At 42.6% G+C, this 22,757-nt stretch overlaps 1 protein-coding gene across 5 annotated transcripts in view; it reads left to right on the top strand.

The window, feature by feature from the left end:
• Positions 1-618: 618 nt before the first annotated feature.
• The window catches only part of GIGYF2 (GRB10 interacting GYF protein 2), a 138,427-nt gene continuing 116,288 nt past the window's right edge, over positions 619-22,757 (top strand). For 4 of the 5 annotated variants that reach the window (XM_066233498.1, XM_066233499.1, XM_066233497.1 and 1 more), the window contains exons 1-2: positions 619-697; positions 6,784-6,849. The gene's annotated coding sequence lies outside the window, so the exon portion shown is untranslated. Of the gene's footprint in view, positions 698-6,783; positions 6,850-14,837; positions 15,010-22,757 lie in introns of all 5 variants that reach the window. The other variant, XM_066233496.1, reaches the window with a different exon arrangement.

Raw genomic sequence — 22,757 nt, 5'->3', positions numbered from 1 at the left:
TATTCTTAGGCAAAGGGGTTATAGCCCCGGATGCAGTAGGAGGGGGTGGGAGCTCTTAAGTCCTTCCTAGCTGTCACATTCCAAGACTCTAGAATTGAGCTCAGTTCTACCAAGAACTGTTAATAAGGAGAGAAAACTGCTTTGAATTTCAGCTTTTGCCGCTTCTCCATTTCCTCGAAGATGGCAAAACAGGCAAAAAATAAAAAAAAATAAATGCTGGATGAAAATCTTGTGGAAAAGTTCTAGTTTGGGAAAGGAGCTCGTAAGGATGCTCACAGCTTTTTGGACTGAGAACGGGCTCTGGATTGGGCGCACAGGACAGTGATTCAGGGTGCCTGGTCCAGGTCCAATTCTGAAGACCAACCAACTCGACTCAACTCAAGACCAGGCAAGGAACCCCGACCCAGGGACCCGCAAGGAGTCTTTGCCCTGCCGCTGCTCGGTCTCCGCCAGCCCGACATCCGGGGCTTGGCCAGGGGCGTGTCCGGGGGAAGAGGGGCGGGAGGCAGCGGAAAGGAAGGATGTCGTGGGAGGCTGGATGAGCCAGGAGGGAGGTGAGGCGGGGCGGGGGCGGGGCAGGGGGCGTGGCGGAACGGGGCGCTGTCACGTGACGTGCGTGGCGACGTGTCGGCCATCTTGTGTTGTTGAGGCTGAGGATTGACTTGGGTTGTGAGAGACTCCCTGTCCCGGAGCGCAGGTAACCCGCGGCTCCGTCTCGCTGCCCTGCCCGGCTCCGCTCCGCGCCCTGGCTCCGCCGCTCCCCGGGGCAGTCCGGGCCTGCCGTCCCCGCTCGCGCCCCCGCCACTCCGGCAGACCTGGTCCAGTCCAGCCGCATGGACACCCACAGGCCGCCCCGGCAGCGGCAGCGGCCGCGGCCGGCTCGGGCGGCGGGTGAGGGGACGACAGGTCAGGTGCGGGGCCGGAGCGAGCCTCCTCCCCGGCGGGGGGGCGCGCCGGGCCCGGGCGCGTCTGGTGCCCTGAGTCGGGGACCCCCTTCCCCCGGGGCCCGTTGGCATCGCGGCGGGCAGCCGAGGAAGGCGAGCGGCCGGTGGGGTGGGCAGTGCCAGGCCGGCTTCCTCAGGGCCGGGGGGCTCGCCGTCCGCTCCTCGCTCCTCGGGGCGGCCGTCCGCCCAGCCTCGGGGCGCCGGGGTCGCTGCTGCTGCGGCCGGACAGCTGCGCGGCCGGCCCCGCTCCCCACACCTGGCCCGGGGGAGCTGCGCCCTCGCCTTCCCCGCCGAGCATCCGCACTGGGGACGCTCGTTCCGGGCCGAGAGCCCTGGGTCTGGACCAGGCCCGAGGCCGGGGGAGCCATGCTCGGAACCTGCACTTGTTTGGGAAAGTGCAGCCCTTGGCCAGCTTTGGGACCCGAACGGCCACATCAGTGGACATTAGCCTTACGTGTCAGCAGTTGCCCATGAAGCATTCTGAGAATACTTCCAGTTTTGTGGCTGAAACATAAGTCAAGCGACCAGGGAAGCGGGTAGGAAAGAAGCAGGTTGTATGACGACGGTGTTTGGGAAGCAATAATGTTGCTTTGCATTTACCTACCACCGTTTTTTAAATTCTTCCTTTCTCTGAAAGTCAAAGCACTTAAGCACACCTAGTCTCCCTGTACAGAAGGTGAGTATTCCAGTTTAACTGGCAGGAACTGGAGGAAGGGGCCAGAACCCGTGAACAGTTCCTTACCCAGTGCTAGGTACCTTGGATTATAGGCAGTTTTGATTGCCAGTGTTGCCGGCAGGGAATCGACTCTTTACTGAGAGAGTGTTTCCTTTTTAGAGTTTTAGATGAAGGCATTTTTTCCTTGTTATTCTTTCTGTACATTAACTTATCCTTCTACTATTTGCAGCCTTGGCCTTACTTACAAAGTATCCATTTTGGTTAGAAGGTAGATGCCTTCTGTCATTCATTGATGGTTTTAGGCATTTTACTAGTTAGTGCAGCAGCTGCTTTTAGCGTGCTCAAACTGGCATGTGTGCTTTTCTGTTACATCAGATGTTGACATCAGTGGAGGATACTAGGAAAAAAAATTTTAAGTGGCAGGTATCTGGAAAGATGTCACACAGTTCTTCCTTTGACATTTACCCCTGAGGAGCACAGTAGTGATGGTAGTGATTCACTAGGAAAGAAGGGGCTTTGCAGCTTTTCTATACTTGATAAAGCATTTAAAAAATTTGAGAGTGAGGAGGGAGAAAGGACCATGTGTCTTCATTCATTCATTCATGCATGCATGCATTTATTCGACAGATACTGGGACCTTGCTACACTGTTCGGTGCCGGCAGCAAAACAGATAAAAAATTCCTGCCTCCATAGAGCTCATTTCTAGACAGATGAATAAACTCTTAGGTAGAATGTATAATGCAGTGGTAAATGATGTGGAAAAAAAATGAGACAAGGAAATAGGACAATAGGGAGCTGGGGGAGGGGTTCATTTTAAGTAGAGTACCTTGGGAAGGCCTCTTGGAAAAGCTAGTATTTGAGGAAAGACCTGACACAGGTAAAGGAGCTATTCCTGGAGCTCTGGAGAAGGAGTGCTCCAGACTGGGGAAGCCAGGGCCAAGACCCTGAGGCAGAAACTGACGTGGGAGCCGATCTGGGTGTCTGGAGAACGCTGAGGCTTCTCTAGCCAGAGAGGCGCAAGTGAGAGGTAGGCCAGTAGGAAATGTGTACTCAGTTCATTGGTTCCAAGATGAGAGGCCTTATTCAGTGTTCTGGAATCTTTTCCCACATCTGTGACTCTTGGAAAGGGAAATCAGATTCTGTAAGGTTCGGCCTCAGCTAATCCCCTTTCCACCTGACCTCCTCCCCCACCACACTACCCAATTTGGAAAAATTCAGGATGCTCATAGAATATATATCAGAAAGTTGTCATGAAATGTCTTTCTCAAAAGTAAATTTTTAAATGAGTTTGATCATAAATTGCTGAAAGCGATTTTTCAGAAGGGATTGCTTTCTGAGAAGGAGAGCATACTTTAGAATATTTGAAAATGTAGTGAAATTAATTTCCTTTGAAGTTTAGAGACAGACCATTAAAGGATATGACCTGGAAGAAAGGTAGAATCAATGTATTAACTCATACTGTTAATTTTTGTGTTGTCCAGCCCAGTTTTAAATTACTCAGGGACCCTTCCACTAATTTGTTTGTATATATTTTATAGCTTTTTACATGTGTAGAACTTTTTGTGCTGAGTTTTTTATTTCTCTGCTTTTACCTTTCAGACTAGTTCTCCAATTAATTTGATACTCAGACTTTTTCATTGGAAAAACATTTTTCTGATCTCCTTCCAGCTTATCTCCATATTATTATTACTGAGCTTTCATAAATGTCCTCTTTCATTTTAATTCACCTTAGGAATTTAATATTTTGGTTTTGAAATGCTTTTGCTTGTGAGCTGCATATATGAAAAATATTTGTCATAGGCTTGCCTGAAAATCATGAGAAGATAGGAATTCCAACTTCAGAATGTGAGTGGAGCTTCTTGGCTCAAAGGAGACATACTGATAATAGTGACAAGGGTAGTGTTTTAAATGAATCACCTTTCTCCCTTTTGTTCCTTTGTTGAATTTTGAAGTGACATTTCCAAATTATAATGTCTTTGATGTCAGACCAGCTCATGTGTTCTTATGACTCTGCATTTTAATACTCCAAATGTCTGTTCTCTTTTTGTTGACCTTCATACTGGAAGATGACATTATTGATAATGAGTGCTATCTAGTAGGAGAACCTTTTTGGGGTGAAAAGATTATCACTGCTCCTTTTACCCTTGCCCTCCTAAAGAATCTTTGATTTGAGACTTTTTTTTTTTTGGTATTTTTCTGAAGTTGGAAACGGGGAGGTAGTCAGACAGACTCCCGCATGGGCCCGACTAGGATCCACCCAGCATGCCCACCAGGGGGCAATGCTCTGCCCATCTGGGGCGTTGCTCTGATGCGACCAGAGCCATTCTAGCACCTGAGGCAGAGGCCATGGAGCCATCCTCAGCACCCGGGCCAACTTTGCTCCAATGGAGCCTCGGCTGTGGGAGAAGAAGAGAGAGACAGAGAGGAAGGAGAGGGGGAGGGGTGGAGAAGCAGATTGGCGCTTCTCCTGTGTGCCCTGGCTGGGAATTGAACCTGGGACTCCTGCATGTCAGGCCGACGCTCTACCACTGAGCCAACCGGCCAGGGTCTGTGACATTTTCAAAGATAAACTTCATTTGCAGTTCTCCATTAGCCCTATGTGAATAAATTTTCAGTATTTTTGTTTTATTCTGTTTCTTTTTCTTAAGATTATTCATTTTGGGGGGTTGGGAGAGAAAGAGAGAAAGAGAGAGAAGGGAAGGGGAGGAGCAGGAAGTATCAACTTCCATCTGTGCCTTGACCAGGCAAGCCCAGGGTTTTTTTTTTTTTTTTTTTCATTTTTCTGAAGCTGGAAACGGGGAGAGACAGTCAGACAGACTCCCGCATGCGCCCGACCGGGATCCACCTGGCACGCCCACCAGGGGCGACGCTCTGCCCACCAGGGGGCGATGCTCTGCCCATCCTGGGCGTCGCCATGTTGCGACCAGAGCCACTCTAGCGCCTGAGGCATAGGCCACAGAGCCATCCCCAGCGCCCGGGCCATCTTTGCTCCAATGGAGCCTTGGCTGCGGGAGGGGAAGAGAGAGACAGAGAGGAAAGCGCGGCGGAGGGGTGGAGAAGCAAATGGGCGCTTCTCCCGTGTGCCCTGGCCGGGAATTGAACCCGGGTCCTCCGCACGCTAGGCCGACGCGCTACCGCTGAGCCAACCGGCCAGGGCAAGCCCAGGGTTTTGAACCAGCCACCTCAGAGTTCCAGGTCAACACTTTATCCACTGTGCCACCACAGGTCAGGTTATTCTGTTTCTTATAGATTAGTGGGACCAGTCTCATTAGGTTGAATCTACAGCCTATGCTGGTGTTAATACAGGTGTTTTAGAGGCAAGTTAAATGTCCATTTTTTCCCCAATAATTTGAATAGCCTTACATTATTTGGTCATTGCTGTAAAAGGCTAAACCTAAGCTTCTTCTCCTGCCCTTCTTGACCCCCACTAGGATGTTATAGTGATAAAGTCCTGGGATTTACATTCATGTTTAATGCCCTGACGAAGTATTTATCTTTAAAAACATAAGTAGATTTTAAATCCATAGACAAGTTTACTTATATTTAGAATCCTAATTATTTCTTGTTCAGATTAGCATTTTTTATGCTCAGATGACTGAGAAATATACTAGATTAGTTCTATAGGAATAGAAAATACCTTTGTTGAATTGCCTGTGATTTTGTGTGAGGTTGATGGAGAAGAAGGGAGAGGTTTGAAAAACAAAAGGATATAACCTAAATGGCCAAAATTAATTTTATAAAAATATTTTCAAAGTATTATGTGCTTTCCTACTTGTAATAATTAAATAAGGACCTTGATTTTACATTTTCTTGTTAATTATAGAGTTTCACTAAATTTAATTTATAAAAGAAGATATCCTAGAATTTGTTCTCTTGAGTTAGGCCCAGAGGAGAGTTTGTTTTATTATCTAATTCTCCCCTTTTTCTCCTGCCTGCCTTTAATAAAAAGTAGAGTTCAGCCTGGCCTGTGGTGACACAGTGGATGAAGTGTCGACCTGGAACGCTGAGGTCACCAGTTCGAAACCCTGGTCTTGTCCGGTCACAGCACATATGACAAGCAGTCAGTGAACAACTAAAGTGAAACAGCTATGAGTTGATACTTCTCCCTTCCCCCACTCCCCTCTGTAAAATCAATAAATAAAACCTTTAAGAAAAGAATAAAAGAAAAAGTAGAGTGTAGCCTGACCTGTGGTGGTGCAGTGGATAAAGCATGGACCTGGAATGCCAGGGTCACTAGTTCAAGGCCCCAGGCCTGTTGGATTAAGGCACATGCGAGAAGCAACTCCCCTCCTCCTTTAATCTCTCTCTCTCCCTCCCTCCCTCCCTCCCTCTCCTCTCCTCTCATTCAATAAATAAAATCTAGAAAAAATAAAAAGTACGGTGCAGTGGGCAAAGTTGGATGACCTCAGGGCATTTTAACACAGCTACTTTTTCTTGCAAAATTAAAGGCAGAAGTGGCTTTCCTAAGTTACTTTCTTGCTGTTAGTAAAATTGTCAACTTTGATTTTTTTTTCAACTTTGATTTCTAATTATTGTTTTTTGACTCTTGGAGTAGCATTCAGATCATCCGATTTTAGCTAAAAAAGCTCTTGAAGCTGTTGTGGTTCAGTCCACTCCTTGTCAGTTGAAATATCACCATCTTGTGGATTTTTAAGATACTGTCTCAACAGAACATTAAAATAAGGTTGTGTTTTGGCTACCAAAAGCACACCTGGAAGCTGCTCCTTCGACGTTTTGGCAGTGTCATACTTCTGGGGGCTCGTTGGTTATGTAGGATATGTACTGTATTGCTGTGTTGCTGCCTGTTGTTTTTCTATCAGATGTGTTTAAAAAGTTAATACAGAATTCCAGGAATGAGGTTTTGAATGAAAATCCCAAATAATCACTTCCCTGAAAACTTCCAGTGGTGTTCATTTGTTAGCTTCATCAGAATTACTTAGAGCTTTTGTTAAAAATACGTGTTTTTCAGTCCCACTCCTGAGCTACTGAGACTCTCTTGATGTTAGAACAGGGAATCTGGTTTATACGCACAACGGGATTCTATTATTTTAACCAGGTTTGGAATCCATTTCCTGTAAAACATATTCACGATAAAAATTATGTTTTTAAAGTTTCCTAAGAAACGGCTGGGCCATTTACTTTCATTCTTTTGTTATTTACAGTATTAAAAGGGCCTGAACAGAGTCTGCTCAAACCGCCTGCTGTGATCCAGCGGAACTTTTGAACAGGTGAGTGTTGAAGAGAAGTACAAAGCTGAGGCAGGTGTATGCAAACGGATACTTTTCCTCTTAAAGTTTCAGTTATTTTTGTCCTATTATTACTCCTGAGGGTATAGACAATGAAGAAACAACTCTAGTACTGCTCAGATCCCTTACGAACCATAGATATAATCATATCCTTTTTGCATTGCTTTTGGCATCTTAAACTTTCATAACGATTTTTTGATGGCATGAAACAGGAAGAGGAATATTAGGGGAAGAGGTAAGGAGATATCTAAAGAACTCAAGAGCAGTTGGCTTCATGAAGGACTTGATCTAGAAACTGGGAAGCATTCGGGAACCAGGGTCGTTCAAATAGCACTTTTCTCCCCTCTGGCTGGTCAGTGTCCTCTCTTGTCTCCTTGTATCCCGCTTCAGTTGTCTTTGCACAGCCTGGCCTTCTGTGTTTTAACAAGTGTATGGAAGAAAATTGCAGCTTCTTTCCCTGAGTCACATATGAACTCAGGCTCTAGTGCCACTAGTTAACTGGTTATAATTGTGTCCACATTTTAGGTTTGATTGGCTTCACTTGGTCTAGTTCTCCATTGTTGGTCCATTTATTCTGGTCATGGAGTTGGGGTCAAAAGTGCAAATGAGTTAGTTGAAAGGTTCCACTTGAGTGGCAGCAGGTCACAGAGAAGGTGATGTGACCCATCAGAGACCCACAGAAGCTTCTAGACATTTTTCTTTTCCTAGGAAAACTCCCTGTATGTAGCTCAACAGTTGAAATTTATGTATCCTGAAGAGTTAAAAAGTACGCATAGCTCTTGGTGAATGAGAGCCAATAAGTCTCACCAAGTGTCTTTGCTGGAACTTTCTAGTGCAGTGTTTTAACGAAAGTCCTTGATTGGAGAGAAGAGGTGGTGGGGGTTTCCTGTGAGCATCTGGAATAAAGGGTAAGCAAAAGGTCATAAACAAAGGAGAGGCTTAGTTGAAAAATTCAGTGGTTACTTATTTATTTTTCATTGATTGCTTTTATAAATTTTAACTTTTGGATGCTTTTTACATTATTAAGCAACACAAGTATTAGAAAGCAGTAGAGAATTTGAAAGGTGGGGGACTAAGTGAACCTATATTCACATTTGAGTGGTAGAAGGGGCTTTTCACTGTTGGTAAAGGATCATTGAGACACTAAACTTCTGTGTTAACATGTTTTCATAGTCTATAATTACTAGATAATACAGAAGAAAAGTTTTTTAATGGATATTTTGAAGTCCTTTTTTCTGTTTATAACTTACATGTACTTAGTGATGTCTAATTGCTTAAGTGTTTATCACTTAAATCTCATATTAGTATATTAGTATATTGAGATTTTTGATGCAAAGCCTAGGGATTACTAATAAAAGTGACCTATTGTACAGTGCTATATCAAGTGACAGGCCACAGAAGTGATTTCTATGATATTTTTGTTTCAGCCAAGGTTTCTTTAGTAAATCAACTGCAGGTGAATTCATTTTCTAGGTAGGAGAGCCTTTCTCATATTGCGCATTTCCTTTAATCTGGATGTTGAGGTAAGGCTTATTCAGGACTTTGTAAGGTTTAAAAAGATTTCCACATAATCTGTGTAGAACTGTCACAGGCTCTGGGGATCCCTCTCTGGAAAACATTGGCTTGTGAGATTATCAAATGATATGGTAATGTTTATGACACTAATTTTCTCTAAAATTGTCACAGTTGCTAATTTTGTTCTTGTCCTTTCACTAAAAGGGGGAAAAAGAAACATTTACATATTGTTCAGAAGTAATGGGGAGAATGATAGTAACAGTAATAACTCTTCTTCTTATGGTGTCATTGTGGTTAGTGTGTTCTTTGGGAACAAAGCTCTTTTTATTCAAGCTGTCCTAGGCCTGGAGGAAGTCACAGGAGCCCTAGTCTCTTCAGTATTGGTTCCATGGTTGTAGAGACTGGCAAGGATTTGGCAGAGGTACTGTCTTGGTACTTTCTAAATGGTAAATCATGGTTCAGGCCTTAAAGATATAGCCACATCCAGGGGCTGTTATGATAATTACTTGGGAATTGAGATAGTGCTGCCCAAACCATGGCCAATTAAGTAGCTGGATGTGAAGCCATCCTGCAAGATCAGTGGGACAGAGAGCCTTCATCCATGTTCTGGAGTCTGTACTCTCTTTAATCTTTTCTACTACTCTACCATGAGTAAGACATTTCTAATGGTGTGTTCTAAGAATACAGACTCTTCCCTAACCAAAGGGCTTACTGTAGTTTGTGCTTAATCAAGTTTGCAAAGGGGTGGGAGTTGGGGGATAGTGGAACAGAATGGGAGATTGGGAAAAGGAAGAAAATGGACTTCCACAAAATGAATTCCTCTGTAAATTGTAAGTAAACGGAGGAGAAAAAGTAACTAAGCAGTACTGAGCTCTATCTTAGAATGTAGTGGAAAGCTTGTGGTCTTTGAAGCAGAGAAATGTAGGTTTAATTTTCTGTCACTTATAACCTATAACTTTAGGTAGGTAAGTTAACCACTTGAAGCCTTATCTTCCTTACTTGTAAGGTATGACCCATAGTGGTTGAGGGAATTAAAAATCTAAAATGCTGCCTGACCAGGTGGTGGCACAGTGGATAGAGCGTCGATCTGGGATGTGGAGGACCCAGGTTAGAGACCCTGAGGTTGCCAGCTTGAGCGTGGGCTCATCTGGTTTGAGCAAGGCTCACCAGCTTGGACCCAGGGCCACTGGTTTGAGCAAGGCATTACTCGCTCTGCTATAGCCCCCCCCCCCCATCAAGGCACATATGAGAAATCAATCAATGAACAATTAGGGTGCCGCAATGAAGAATTGATGTTTCTCTTCTCTCTCCCTTCCTGTCTGTCTCTATCTGTCCCTCTCTCTGCCTCTGCCACACACACACACACACACACACACACACACACACACACACAAAAAGAAAGAAAGGAGGAGTTGTATTTGGCCTCTTTGGAGAAATTAAGTAAAAAAATACTGAATTAAAAAAATTAAAAAAAAAATCTAAACTGCCTAGTACAATGCCTGACACATAGTAAGTAGGCTTTCAATGAATGAGAGCTTATATGATTGTTATTACTATATAAATAGGTAAATTTTGATTGTAAAATTTCATATTTATAATTTGAATAGAGACATCAATGTATTCTGTAAGGTTTTTTTTCTTTAAAGATTTTATTTATTGATTTTACAGAAGGGGGAATGAAAAGTATCAACTCACAGTTGCTTCAGTTCGGTTGTTCGTTTCTTGCTTTTTGCTTGTCATATGTGCCTTGACTGGGCAAGCCCAGGGCCTCGAACCAAAGAACTCAGTGTTCCAGGTCAATGCTCTAGCCGCTGGGCCACCATAGGCCAGGCTGTTTGTAAGATTTTTGTCTTTTTGTTTTGTTTTCTATCCAACAAATATTTGAATACCTTCTTTGTGCTAGGTGCTGGGCTAGCCATAGTGGTGAGTAAAACATAAAAGGGCCACCTGACTGGTGGTGGCTCAGTGGATAGAGCATCAACCTAGGATTCTGAGGATCCAGGTTTGAAACACTGAGGTTGCTGGCTTGAGTGCGGGCTTATCTGGCTTAAGCACAGGCTTGCCAGCCTGAGCATGAGGTCATGGGCTTGAGCGTAGGATCATCAACATGGTCTCAAGGTCGCTGGCTTGAGTCCAAAGGTCACTGGCTTGAAGCCGAAGGTCACTGGCTTGAGCAAGGGGTCTATCTTGGCTTGATCTTCCTTCCTCACACAGATGAGAAGCAATCAATGAACAGCTAAAGTGATACAACTATGAGCTAATGCTTCTTATCTCTCTCCCTTTCTGTCTCAAAAAAAAAAAAAAAGTCATAGAAGGGTCTATCTTCTTGGGGCTTAAAGCCTAGTGGCAGAGGCAGTTAAAAGTCTCTCTGTCCTTGGAAAAGATACATTTTTAAAACTCTAGATAATTTTTGAATAAGTTTTACATTTTGGATCATGGTGTTCTTGTCATTGGTATTTTATGCTCCTTGATATGCTTTCCAGTTTTCTGGGTTTGTTTGTTTGTTCTAAGCTAATGAAATTATTCCTTTTGTCATATTTACCTTTTTCTCTGAGATAGATGTCCTCAACTTTTGGATCTTAGAACTCCTTTACCCTCTTAAAAGTTAGAGAACGCCAAAGAGCTTTTTTTTTTTCAGTTACATCTATACAGTATTTATTATATTGAGAAATTTTAAATGATTTTTTTTTTTTAGTTTTTAGAGGATTATATTTATTGATTTTACACAGAGAGGAGGTGGGTGGTAACGAGAAGTATGAACTTGTAGTTGTTTCACTTTAGTTTTCATTGATTGCTTCTTGTATGTGCCTTGACCGGGCAAGCCCAGTGTTTTGAACCAGCGACCTCAGCATTCCAGGTCCACACTCCATCCACTGTGCCACCATAGGTCAGGCAAAAATGATTTATTAATTTATTTTAAAGTAAATGTTTTTGAGGGAGAATACTCGTTTTCTAAAACATTTCTAAAAAGTTTGGTGAGAAGCATGGCATTGTTCTGTTTTTGCAAATGGCTTTTGTGTCTTGCTTTATAGAAGGAGGCTGGGTTCTTTTATCTCCTTCTGCATTCAGTCTGTTGTTTATTGCTTTGGTTGAAGTATATGAAGGAAACTCATCTTCACCAAGATATGTGTATGTAGTTGGAAAAGGGAGGAAGGAGTATTTTAAGAATTTTTTTCAGATAATTAGAGATATTCTTTGATACTAAACTGAAATTTAACAAGTAGTAGTTTTTAAAGGCTCATTGCAATATGAAATCTTGAGTTATATCAATACACCTTTTGTACTCTTAAATTAAAATCTATTGGTCTGGCACAATGGATATATATTTTTTATTATTATAATTTTTCAAATTATGAGAGAAAGTTGATTTAAAAGTTACAGAGGTAGTAGAAGTGAGCCAGCTGGGAAACAAGTTACAGAAGCAAAAGAAGGGTCTTTAGAGGTCAGGAGAGACAGAGGGAACACGCCTGGGGCCTAGTGGGGACGAAGGGTCAGGGGTGGGCGTGCTTCTGAGAGGGAAAGTGCCTAATAGATGTTTGATATTATATATTATCAAAAAAAATCACATTCATTAATATCAACACCTATCAAAAAAGCCTTCCAAGCCTGACCAGGTGATGGCGCAGTGGATAGAGCATCGGACTGTGATATAGAGGACCCAGGTTTGAAACCCCGAGGTCACTGGCTTGAGTGCAGGCTCATCGGGTTTGAGCAAGGCTCACCAGCTTGAGCCCAAGTTCACTGGCTCGAGCAAGGGGTCACTCGCTCTGCTGTAGCCCCCTGGTCAAGGCACATATGAGAAAGCAATCAATGAATAACTAAGGTGTTGCAACGAAGAATTGATGCTTCTCATCTCTCTCCCTTCCTGTCTGTCTATCCCTATCTGTCCCTCCCTCTGTCACAAAAAAAAAGAAAAAAAAGAAAAAAAAGCCTTCCAAATATTGAGAAAGTCTTAGTACTGGAAAACCTGTAAATCTCATGGTGGTTAATAGAAGTTTCCCCAAAAGTACTGTCAATTGTTTTCCTTGAAATGACAGTCTCACTTCATTTTTGAAAAAAATGTTTGCTAAATACGCAGGTCTAAATAATAATTGTATGTCATCTCTTCTTTTAAGTCAAAATGATGTTCCATGAAAAAAGCAGCTAGTTGAGTTTATTTTATTATCTTAAAGAAAGGTCTCCTAAGTGCCTTTCTTTAGGACTGTGGTGTGCAGCAGACAGGCTTTGCATAGTTCCCAGTTCATCACATAGAATGTTAAAAAGGTGTGTACACAGGACAAGATTAATAAAAGCAACAGTTCTTACTGCTTTGTCAAGAGCATTCTTTATTGATTTTTTTTTTTAAAGAGAGAGAGAGAGAAAGTGGGGGCAGGAGCAGGAAGCATCAGCTCACAGTAGTTGTTTCTCATATGTACCTTGACCAGATAAGCCTGAGGTTTTGAACCAGTGACCTTAGCATTCCAGGCCAATGCTTTATCCACTGTGCCACCACAGGTCAGGCTTCAAGGACATTCTTAAGTAAAACTGGCTTTTTTTTCTCCTGTAAGTATATGGCAGTAGTGATCAAGAATACAAGGACTAGACCTGACCGGTGGTGGCGTAGTGGATATAGCTCAGTGACCTGGGACACTGAGGTCCCAGGTTCAAAACTCTGAAGTTGCTGGCTTGAATGTGGGCTCATCTTGCTTGAGCGCAGATTCATCTGCTTGAGTGCGGGGTGGCCAGCTTGAGCATGGGATCATCGACGTGATCCCGTGGACACTGGCCTGAGCCCAAAGGTTGTTGGCTTGAAGCCCAAGGTGCTGGCTTGAACCCAAGATCATGGCTTGAGCAAGGGGTTGCTGTCTCAGCTGGTGTCCTCGATCAAGAGGCACGTATGAGAAGTAATCAGTGAACAACTAAAGTGACACAACCACGAGTTGATGCTTCTCATCTTTCCTTTGCTATTATCTTTTCTCTCTCTCTCTCTTTCTCGCTTAAAAAAGGGAAAAAGAATACAATGACTGGCCCTGGCCGGTTGGCTCAGCGGTAGAGCGTCGGCCTGGTGTGCAGGGGACCCGGGTTCGATTCCTGGCCAGGGCACATAGGAGAAGCGCCCATTTGCTTCTCCACCCTCCCCCTCCTTCTTCTCTGTCTCTCTCTTCCCCTCCCGCAGCCAAGGCTCCATTGGAGCAAAGATGGCCCGGGCGCTGGGGATGGCTCCTTGGCCTCTGCCCCAGGCGCTAGTGTGGCTCTGGTTGTGGCAGAGCGACGCCCCGGAGGGGCAGAGCATCTCCCCCCTGGTGGGCAGAGCATCGCCCCCGGTGGGCGTGCCGGGTGGATCCTGGTCGGGCGCATGCGGGAGTCTGACTGTCTCTCCCCGGTTTCCAGCTTCAGAGGAATACAGGAAAAAAAAAAAAAAAAAAAAGAATACAATGACTGGTACTGTTAATTTAAATGGCTCTAAGGATCCAGCAGCCTTACTCATCACTACTTTGCATGATCAGCCACAGTGCCCACACAGTGAAAAATGCAAATAATACCTTAGTATTATTTTTAAAATCATTTTGCCTGACCAGGCGGTGGCACAGTGGATAGAGCGTCGGACTGGGATGTGGAAGACCCAGGTTCAAGACCCCGAGGTCGCCAGCTTGAGCGAGGGCTCATCTGGTTTGAGCAAAAAAAGCTCACCAGCTTGAGCCCAACATCGCTGGCTCAAGCAAGGGGTTACTTGGTCTGCTGAAGGCCCGCGGTCAAGGCACATTAAAAAAAAAAAAAATCATTTTGACATCTTGGGTACCATGAGGGAGTTTCAGAAGACTGGAAGACATTGCTTTGAGAATTGTTGCTCTGGGGGATGGAGCAGTTTTCACTGTTAAGGTTATATATATGCTACATTTTTTTTTTAAAGCATTAAAAAAATAAAGTGTCCCTGGCTGGTTGCTTAGTCAGTTAAGAGCATTGTCCCGAAACAATAAGGTTGTGGGTTTGATCTCTGGTCAGGGCACAGAAAAGAGACAGCCAAAAAAATGTGTGACTGAGTGGAACAACAAATGCTTCCCTTCACCCTCTCTTCTCTCTCCTTTTCTTCCTCTCTCTCTGTCTCTTTAAAAATCAATTAAAAAAATTAAGCCCTGGCTGGATAGCTCTGTTGGTTGGAGCTTCGTCCTGTAGTGCAGAGGTTGCTGTTTTGATTTCCGGGTCGGAGAACATACAGGAACAGCTCAATGTTCCTGTGTCTTTCTCCCCCTGCCTATTCTCTCTCTCTCTCTCTCTCTCAAAAAAATAAATAAATAAAAATAAATTATATATATATATATATATATATATATATATAATTGTGTGGTAATATATATGTATGTATGGTCTACCGGAAAGGTCTGTTCGTTTTTGGAATAAAACAAAATACAAATTTTTCTTACCGTCAATAAACTTAAAAAAAAATTTTTTTTAAATTTTTTATTTATTCATTTTAGAGAGGAGACGGAGAGACAGAGAGAGAGTGAGAGAGGAGAGACAGAGAGAAAGAAGGGGGGGAAGAGCTGGAAGCATCAACTCCCATATATGCCTTGACCAGGCAAGCCCAGGGTTTCGAACCGGCGACCTCAGCATTTCCAGGTCGACGCTTTATCCACTGCGCCACCACAGGTCAGGCCCAATAAACTTTATTAAATAATATAATTGCCATTATTATTACTGATTTCTTGCCAGCGTGAGGGCAATTTGTATATCCCATTTTTGAAAAATGTTTTATCTTTTGATGCGAAAAATTGAACCAGTGCTTGTTTGATATCTTCTTCATTTTTGAATTTTTTGCCCTTCAAAAAAGTTTGTAAGGACAAAAACAAGTGATAGTCGGAGGGTGCTAAGTCCGGGGAATATGGTGGATGCGACAGACATGCTTCTGTAGCATTTCTTTCTTGTTGAAATTCGTAAAAATTACAGTGGCGTAAATGAACTTTATCAGTAGCCATGGGTACACCATCGCTTCATACATAAGACTAATGTGAATCAACTTTGTTTTAGTTAATTTGCTACATCAGTATGTATACATTAAGTCAGGGGTCCCCAAACTTTTTACACAGGGGGCCAGTTCACTGTCCCTCAGACCATTGGAGGGCCGGACTATAAAAAAAACTATGATCAAATCCCTATGCACACTGCACATATCTTATTTTAAAGTAAAAAAACAAAACGGGAACAAATACAATATTTAAAATAAAGAACAAGTAAATTTAAATCAACAAACTGACCAGTATTTCAATGGGAACTATGCTCCTCTCACTGACCGCCAATGAAAGAGGTGCCCCTTCTGGAAGTGCGGCAGGGGCCAGATAAATGGCCTCAGGGGGCCGCATGTGGCCCGCGGGCCATAGTTTGGGGACCCCTGCATTAAGTGATAAAAATAGAGAGGCACACATGCGCCAAATAAACATGTGCTTACATGTCAAAATTTGTGATAGAAACGGACAGAACTTTCCGGTAGACCTTATATATATATAAAATTTTTTAAAGTAGAAACTGGAATAATTAACATTATTGAAGGTTTTTAGATTTCATTGAGAGTTTTTAGTGCTGGATTTTTAGATAGAGATTTGTTTGTAAGTTGCCATTAGTTGTAACATAGTCATCTCTACCAGTACTATTCAACAGAACTTTCTGCCCTGATGGAAGTAATTTGTACATCTGCACTGCCAAATACTGGAGCCAGTAGCCACATGAAACCATTGGGCACTTGAAATGTGATTAGTGTGACTCAGAAGCTGCATGTTTTAAAATGTAAAACTTTAACTTTTTATCACAACTCAGATTTCCTTATTTTATAGTAGGCTTTATTTTAAAAACTAGTTTTAGATTTACAGAGAAATTGAGAAAGTAGTACAGAGCGCTCCCATATATATCACAACCAGTTTTTCCAATTAACATATTATTAAGGTATCTTATTATAATTAATGAACTTATACATACATTTATTTATTTATTTATTAAGCAAGACAGAGACAAGAAGAGTGAGAGATAAGAAGCATCAGCTCATCGTTGCGGCACTTTAGTTGTTCATTGATTGTTTCTCATACATGCCTTGATGGGGGGCTCCAGCCAAGTCAGTGACTTTGGGCTCAAGCCAGCTACCTTGGGATTCAAGCCAGCAACCTTTGGGCACAAGTCAGGGACCATGGGGTCATGTTGATGATCCCATGCTTAAGCCACGTGAGCCCATGCTCAAGATGGCGACCTAGAGGTTTTGAACCTGGGACCTCAGTGTCCCTGGTCAACACTCTATCCACTGTGCCACCACCAGTCAGATGCCTGTAAGTCTTGACAGTTCTGAGGAGTACTAGTTAAGTATTTTGTAGAATGCCTCTCTATTTGAATATGATATTTTTTTCATAATAAGACTGGGATTATGAGCTTTTGGGAGGAAGGCCGTGGAGGTAAAGTGCCATTTTCATCATACTGTATCAGGAGCACATACTGCCAATGTGATTTATCATTGTTAATATTGACCATGGAAATGCTGAGGTTGCTGCTGGTTCGAAACCCTGGACTTGCCGGGTCAAGGCACATACGACAAGCAAGTGATGAACAACTAAAGTGAAGCAACTATGAGTTGATACTTCTCATTCTTCTGCCTTCTCTCTCTTTTTTCTGTAAAACCAATAAATAAAATCTTAAAGAGAGAGAGAGAGAGAGAGAGAGAGAGAGACTGAGAGGGGAAGGGAGAGAGAGAGAAGGAAATATTCATATGTTGTTCTACTTAACTGTGTGCTTACTGGTCACTTCTGTATGTGTCCTGACCAGTGATCAAACTCGAAATCGTGGTGCTTTGGGATAACGCTCTGACCGACCTAACCTCCCAGAGCTCCACTAAAATACTTTTTAAAAAGTTTTTTATTTACTGATTTTAGCAGGAGAAGAAGAGGTTGAGAGGGGAGGGAATCATTGAGCTCTCCTGTATGTACCCTGACAAAGGATCGAACCAACAGCCTCTGTGCTTTGGAATGATGCTCTAACCCAGTGGTAGTCAACCTGGTCCCTATCGCCCACTAGTGGGCGTTCCAGCTTTCATGGTGGGCGGTAGTGGGGCAACCAAAGTATAAATAAAAAGGTAGATTTGTTCGTTGTTTTATAAAGATTTATTCTGCCAAACTTAGCGAAAATCTGACATAAAGTACTTAGTAAGTAATTATTATTATATGCTTTAACTTGATGTAATTCTGCTTTATAAATTTTATAAAGTAGTTACTTCCCTACTTTATAAGTCACCATTACTGTGGAACTGGTGGGTGGTTAGAAAATTTTACTACTAACAGAGATACAAAAGTGGGCGGTAGGGATAAAAAGGTTGACTACCCCTGCTCTAACCCACCAATCTATTCAGCCAGAGTGCCACTAAAATACTTTTTAATTGTACTGCTTATTTTTTTCTAGCAAAATCATTTATGGTTTATTTGAACCTTTTTAAAATTTGAGTTTTTAAATATGGTAAGGATGTACACATCTGAAATGAGTAGTTGGATAAAATCTGACATATGTCTGTACGTCTACAGTCACCACCTAGATCAAAATAACAAACGTTTCTAGCACTCCGAAACGATGACCTCTTCTCTTCACAGTCAGTAGTAGTCCCCACTACATGATGAGCAATTTTCTGACATCTTCATTGATTATTTTACCTATTGAACTAGTGAACATTTTATAATGTTCATGCAGTATATATTCTTCAGTGGCTGGCTTTTGCTGAACAGCATGTATGAGATTCATGCAATATTGCTGTTATCAACAGTTGGTTCTTTTTTTTATTGCTGAGTATTTTGTTGTATGAATAGACCACAATTTTATAAAAGTTTATTTTGAAATAATTTCAAATTTACAGAAAAGTTATAAAAATTATTAAGATTTTCTGTATGCCCTTCATCCAGTTTGGTCACCAATATTTCTTTGTAGTGAAAATTGATAAATTCTATGACATGGAAAAATGACTGTATGGCAAAAAATACAATAAGCAAAGTTTAAAGATAAATAATGGTGAGGTCATGTAATTTTTAAATGTAATTTTAAATGTATGCATTTTTTTGTTTCATTTGAAAATACATTACAGAACTCATGCTCTTTTTCCCTAAACCTTTCAGTGTTATTTTCTAAGAACATTTTCTTAGATAAACTAGTAAAAATTTCAGAATTATAAGCGTTAACATTGATATAATACTGTTATCTAACCCATAACACCAACCTATTCAGCTGATTTCAGTTGTCTCTTTTCTGTCTCTTATCACATATTTTTTACTGATTCAGGATAGAATTAATAATCATACTTGCTCTTTTTATTTCTTTAGTTTCCCTTAATCTGGGATGGTTCTTCAGCCTTGCTCTGTCTTATGACGTATTTTGGAGAGTACAGTTGATTGATTTTATATCTGTCAGTTTGAGTTTATTTGATGTTTTTCAGGATTAGTTCAGTTTATGTGTTATTGCCAGGAATGTATCATAAATGATGCTATGTCCTGAGTGTATCAGATCAGGAGGAACATGGTATCAATTTGTCTTTATTAATGATGTTACATAACTCGGTAACAGTCAGATTGAGGAGGTATGTAGTCAAGGTACATGACAAGAGGTTCGTGCTTCAGTGCACTCTCTGGCCTGCCATCCTTCCTTGAAGCTCCGCTACAATTTGTTTAATCATTCACCTTTTGATAGACATTTGTGTTGATGAGCATAATTGCCAAATGTCATTCATTATGAATAAAGCTGCTACAAATATCTTATCCTTCTATTTTGATAGAAATTTTCCTTGCGTGTGTCTAGCAGTGGATTATGGAATTGGCAGATTAGTACCATCTCCCATCTTGATTGGGCCTTTGCGCTATTATAACTAACTGCAGTGGTGTCTGGATTAGATGCTGGAACAGAACAGGACAGTGTTGGAAAAACTGGTGAATCCTTAATAATCAGGTCTAGAGTTCAATTAATAGTGATGTACCATTGTTGGTTTCTTAGTTTTGACAAATGTAATGTTGAGAGACGTCACAGTGATGGCGCGGTAGGAAGCGATACCGAAAATCTCCCCATAAACTCAACAAGTTCTTCAACCAGAAACAGAAAAACCTATCCTTGGAGTCTTCAGATGCTTCACAACACACCCGAAGGTAGGATTGAGCGAAAGATTGGCTAAATATATGGTCAAACTCCGGGGGAAATAAGGAGTAAGAAATGCTCCGCCTTCCTCTCTAATCCAAACAGGATGGCTTTCACTGAGAACTGAGAATATAGAAACTAAGGCGGGCATAGGGAGTGGATAGTTCCAGGCTGTGGTACAAACAGCAAAACCAGGCTGTGGCACGGAGATCCAAGCCGTGGAAAAACCTGGGCAATTCAAGCTAACACGCGCGCGCCAAACCCAGACAAAGAAAGACAAGTGGGGCAGCCATTTTCTGCATCTCCTGGTTGGCGTGGTTAGTGGGCAAGAGATTCCTACGAACACTTCAGGGGTGGGCGCCGCCCGTGCTAACCCACAGAGAAGCAGAGTCAGAGGCCTCTGTGTGGGCAAAAAGCAGCATCTCCTAGGAGCCCCAGCGCCCTGAGGGGACCGGGCACAGGGAGGGAGCTGGAGCCAACTCCAACGGCGGAACTTTTCTGTGCGGGAGGAGGGCTTTCGCGAAGCGAGAGGCGTCCCGCCCGATCCTCATAATCTGGTCAGTGCGCACGCACGCAGAGTGGGCAGGAGATTCCTCCGAACTCCTCAGAGGTGGGCGCCCGTGTTTTCCCTCAGAGGAGCAGAGTCAGAGGCCTGTGAGCGGGCCAGGAGCGGAAGCCCCAGCGCCCTGGGAAAGCCGCACGGGGACAGAGCGAAAGCCAATTCCAACCCAGTAACTTTTCCGTGTGGGCAGAGGGCTTTCTCGGAGTGAGAGGCGTCCCGCCTGAAACTCATAATCTGGTCAGTGCGCACACAGGAAGAGTGGACAGGAGATTCCTCCGAACTCCTCAGAGGTGGGCGCCCGTTGTTTTTCCCACAGAGGAGCAGGTCTGTGAGCGGGCCAGGAGCGGAATCTCAGGTAGCCCTAGCCCCTTGGGAAAGCCGCACGAGGATAGAGCGAAAGCCAATTCCAAAGCTCGATCTTTTCCGTGTGGGTAGGGATTTCACTCGAAGTGTGACCTGTCTGGTCTGACATCCTGGTGGGTGCGCACGGAGAGTGGGCAAGAGATTCCTCCGAACGCCTCAGGAGTGGGCACTCAAGTTATCCCACAGAGGGGCAGAGCCAGAGGTCTTTGAGTGAGAGGAAGCCACGCTTGATTATGCTGGCAGGTCTGACTGACTGAGCCTTACTCAGAGCCCTGTGCTGAGTGGGAACAGAGTGGGGAGTTGCCAGCTCTTTGAGACTCTTACTATCCAGGCAGAGGCAGCAGCAACCCCATAGCTGGATTATCAGGCTTCTAATTGTGGAAGGAAAGACTAGGAGAGAGGCTCCAGGAACACTCTCACAGTGAGAGATCCTCTCACTGTTGGAGCCTATAAACACTAATGAACCTCGACTGCCAACGAGACTGAAGCCCAATACATGACATCGCCATAGAGAATTATCAACGGCAAACCTCTTTCAGAGCGTGCCACAGGGGCAGAACCCGGGGTACAAAGTCACCGACCAGAAAGACAGAAAAGAAAAAGCAAGACGACAACCTCTCAAAATCAAGAATAATCTGCAGATTTTATAACCTATCCCATTGTATTATATTTGTTCATCTGTGTCTCTTTTCTTCATTCTTGATTTTTTTTTTCTACTCCAATTTGGTCATTTAATTCTCTCTCAGTCTTACTCTCGCCTCTCTTTGAACTACACTACCCATAAGTGTTACATCTCCCATTATCTTTTCTTTCCTCCTCCTTTCTCTCTTTGAGGGTTGCAATCCAAAACCCCTAACTCTCTCTTTCTCTCTCCTCCTTTTTCTTTTTTCTTCTTTAAGTTGTTCCATCTTTTCTCTCTCTCTCTCTCTCTTTTCTCCCTCTATATTAGTCTCTTCCTCTCTCCTTTACATCTTCTCTCATTCAAACTTCAATAACGAACAAATTATCTTATCTGGGACTCAAACTTAAGTTTGTGGCATTTTGGAGGGTTTTTACTTCACCTTTTTAACACATTAGCAGTGCTCCCATCCCTGGCTCTCCATTTTATCTAGTTCTTGTTCCACTAAATACAATAGTAATTTTTTAATTTTCCACCCCTTTTTCCTGTTTCCCTCTTATTCCTCTCATCATAACTCTGAGTCAGACAAATGTAATGTTTACATTTGGGGAAACTGAGGAAAATTTTTGTAATATCTTTGTAACATTTCTATAACTCATTATTATTTCTAAATAAAGTTTATTTTTTGAAAAACAAACACTGCCTGACCTGTGGTGGCGCAGTGGATAAAGCGTCGACCTGGAAATGCTGAGGTCGCCAGTTTGAAACCCTGGGCTTGCCTGGTCAAGGCACATATGGGAGTTGATGCTTCCTGCTCCTCCCCCTTCTCTCTCTCCCCCTCTCTCTCCCCTTTCTAAAATGAATGAATAAATAAAAAAAAATTAAAAAGAAAAAGAAAAACAAACACAAATTTTACAGTAGGTAGGCATTTCTTCATTCCCTTCAAAGTTTACCCTGTCATTTGCCTCTTTTATCTGAGAAAATTGAGGCTACCATATGTGAATTGCCCATAGACTCTTAACCCCAAGCCCCCAGAAAACCCATAAAATAAGTTTGGAGGCACCCTAAGTCATTTGGATCTACTTTTTTCTTGTCACCAGTAGATAAAATTACTTTTTTATTCTCTGAAATCCCATTTGTACTCTTCTCAGAGACTTCATTTCCATTGTATTTTTGCTAAATTGTGTCTTCATTTTTGGATTCTACTACTTTTTCATTAGGATATTCTAATTTAAAATAAAAAGTGGAAAATCTCTTCCCACTTGACCTTATTTTTTTCACTTTTTCACAGCTAAGAGTCTAAAGAGTTGACGTCACTTTAGTCTTCTGTTCCTCACCTCCAGCCACTTTTCATCCTACTGAAAGCTGGCCCTGTCCCCCACCACACTTCTGTACTGTGCTTCCAATCGCCAGTGACTTCATTTTGGAAGCCACTGAAGACCTTTTGGCTTTCTCTTTTTTGACTTCAGCATTTGAGGCTTTTGAATTCTTCCATTTAAAAATAAAATTGTACCAGAACTATCTTCATTGTATATACAAATTAGAAACTTATTAGGAAAGACTTAGCCATAATTCCACCATTCAAAAGTAAAAATATTAACATCTTGTGACATATCTATATATCCATGTATGTATTTTGTTTTTAAATTTTTTTATTGAAGCCTGGCCTATGGTGGCACAGTGGATGAGACCTCAACCTGGAACGCTGAGGCTGCC

The sequence above is a fragment of the Saccopteryx bilineata genome, chromosome 5 (assembly GCF_036850765.1).
Source record: "Saccopteryx bilineata isolate mSacBil1 chromosome 5, mSacBil1_pri_phased_curated, whole genome shotgun sequence".
Classification (NCBI taxonomy): Eukaryota; Metazoa; Chordata; class Mammalia; order Chiroptera; family Emballonuridae; genus Saccopteryx; species Saccopteryx bilineata.
The sequence above is the reverse complement of the archived record's forward strand: the minus strand, read 5'-3'. Positions and strand labels throughout refer to the sequence as shown.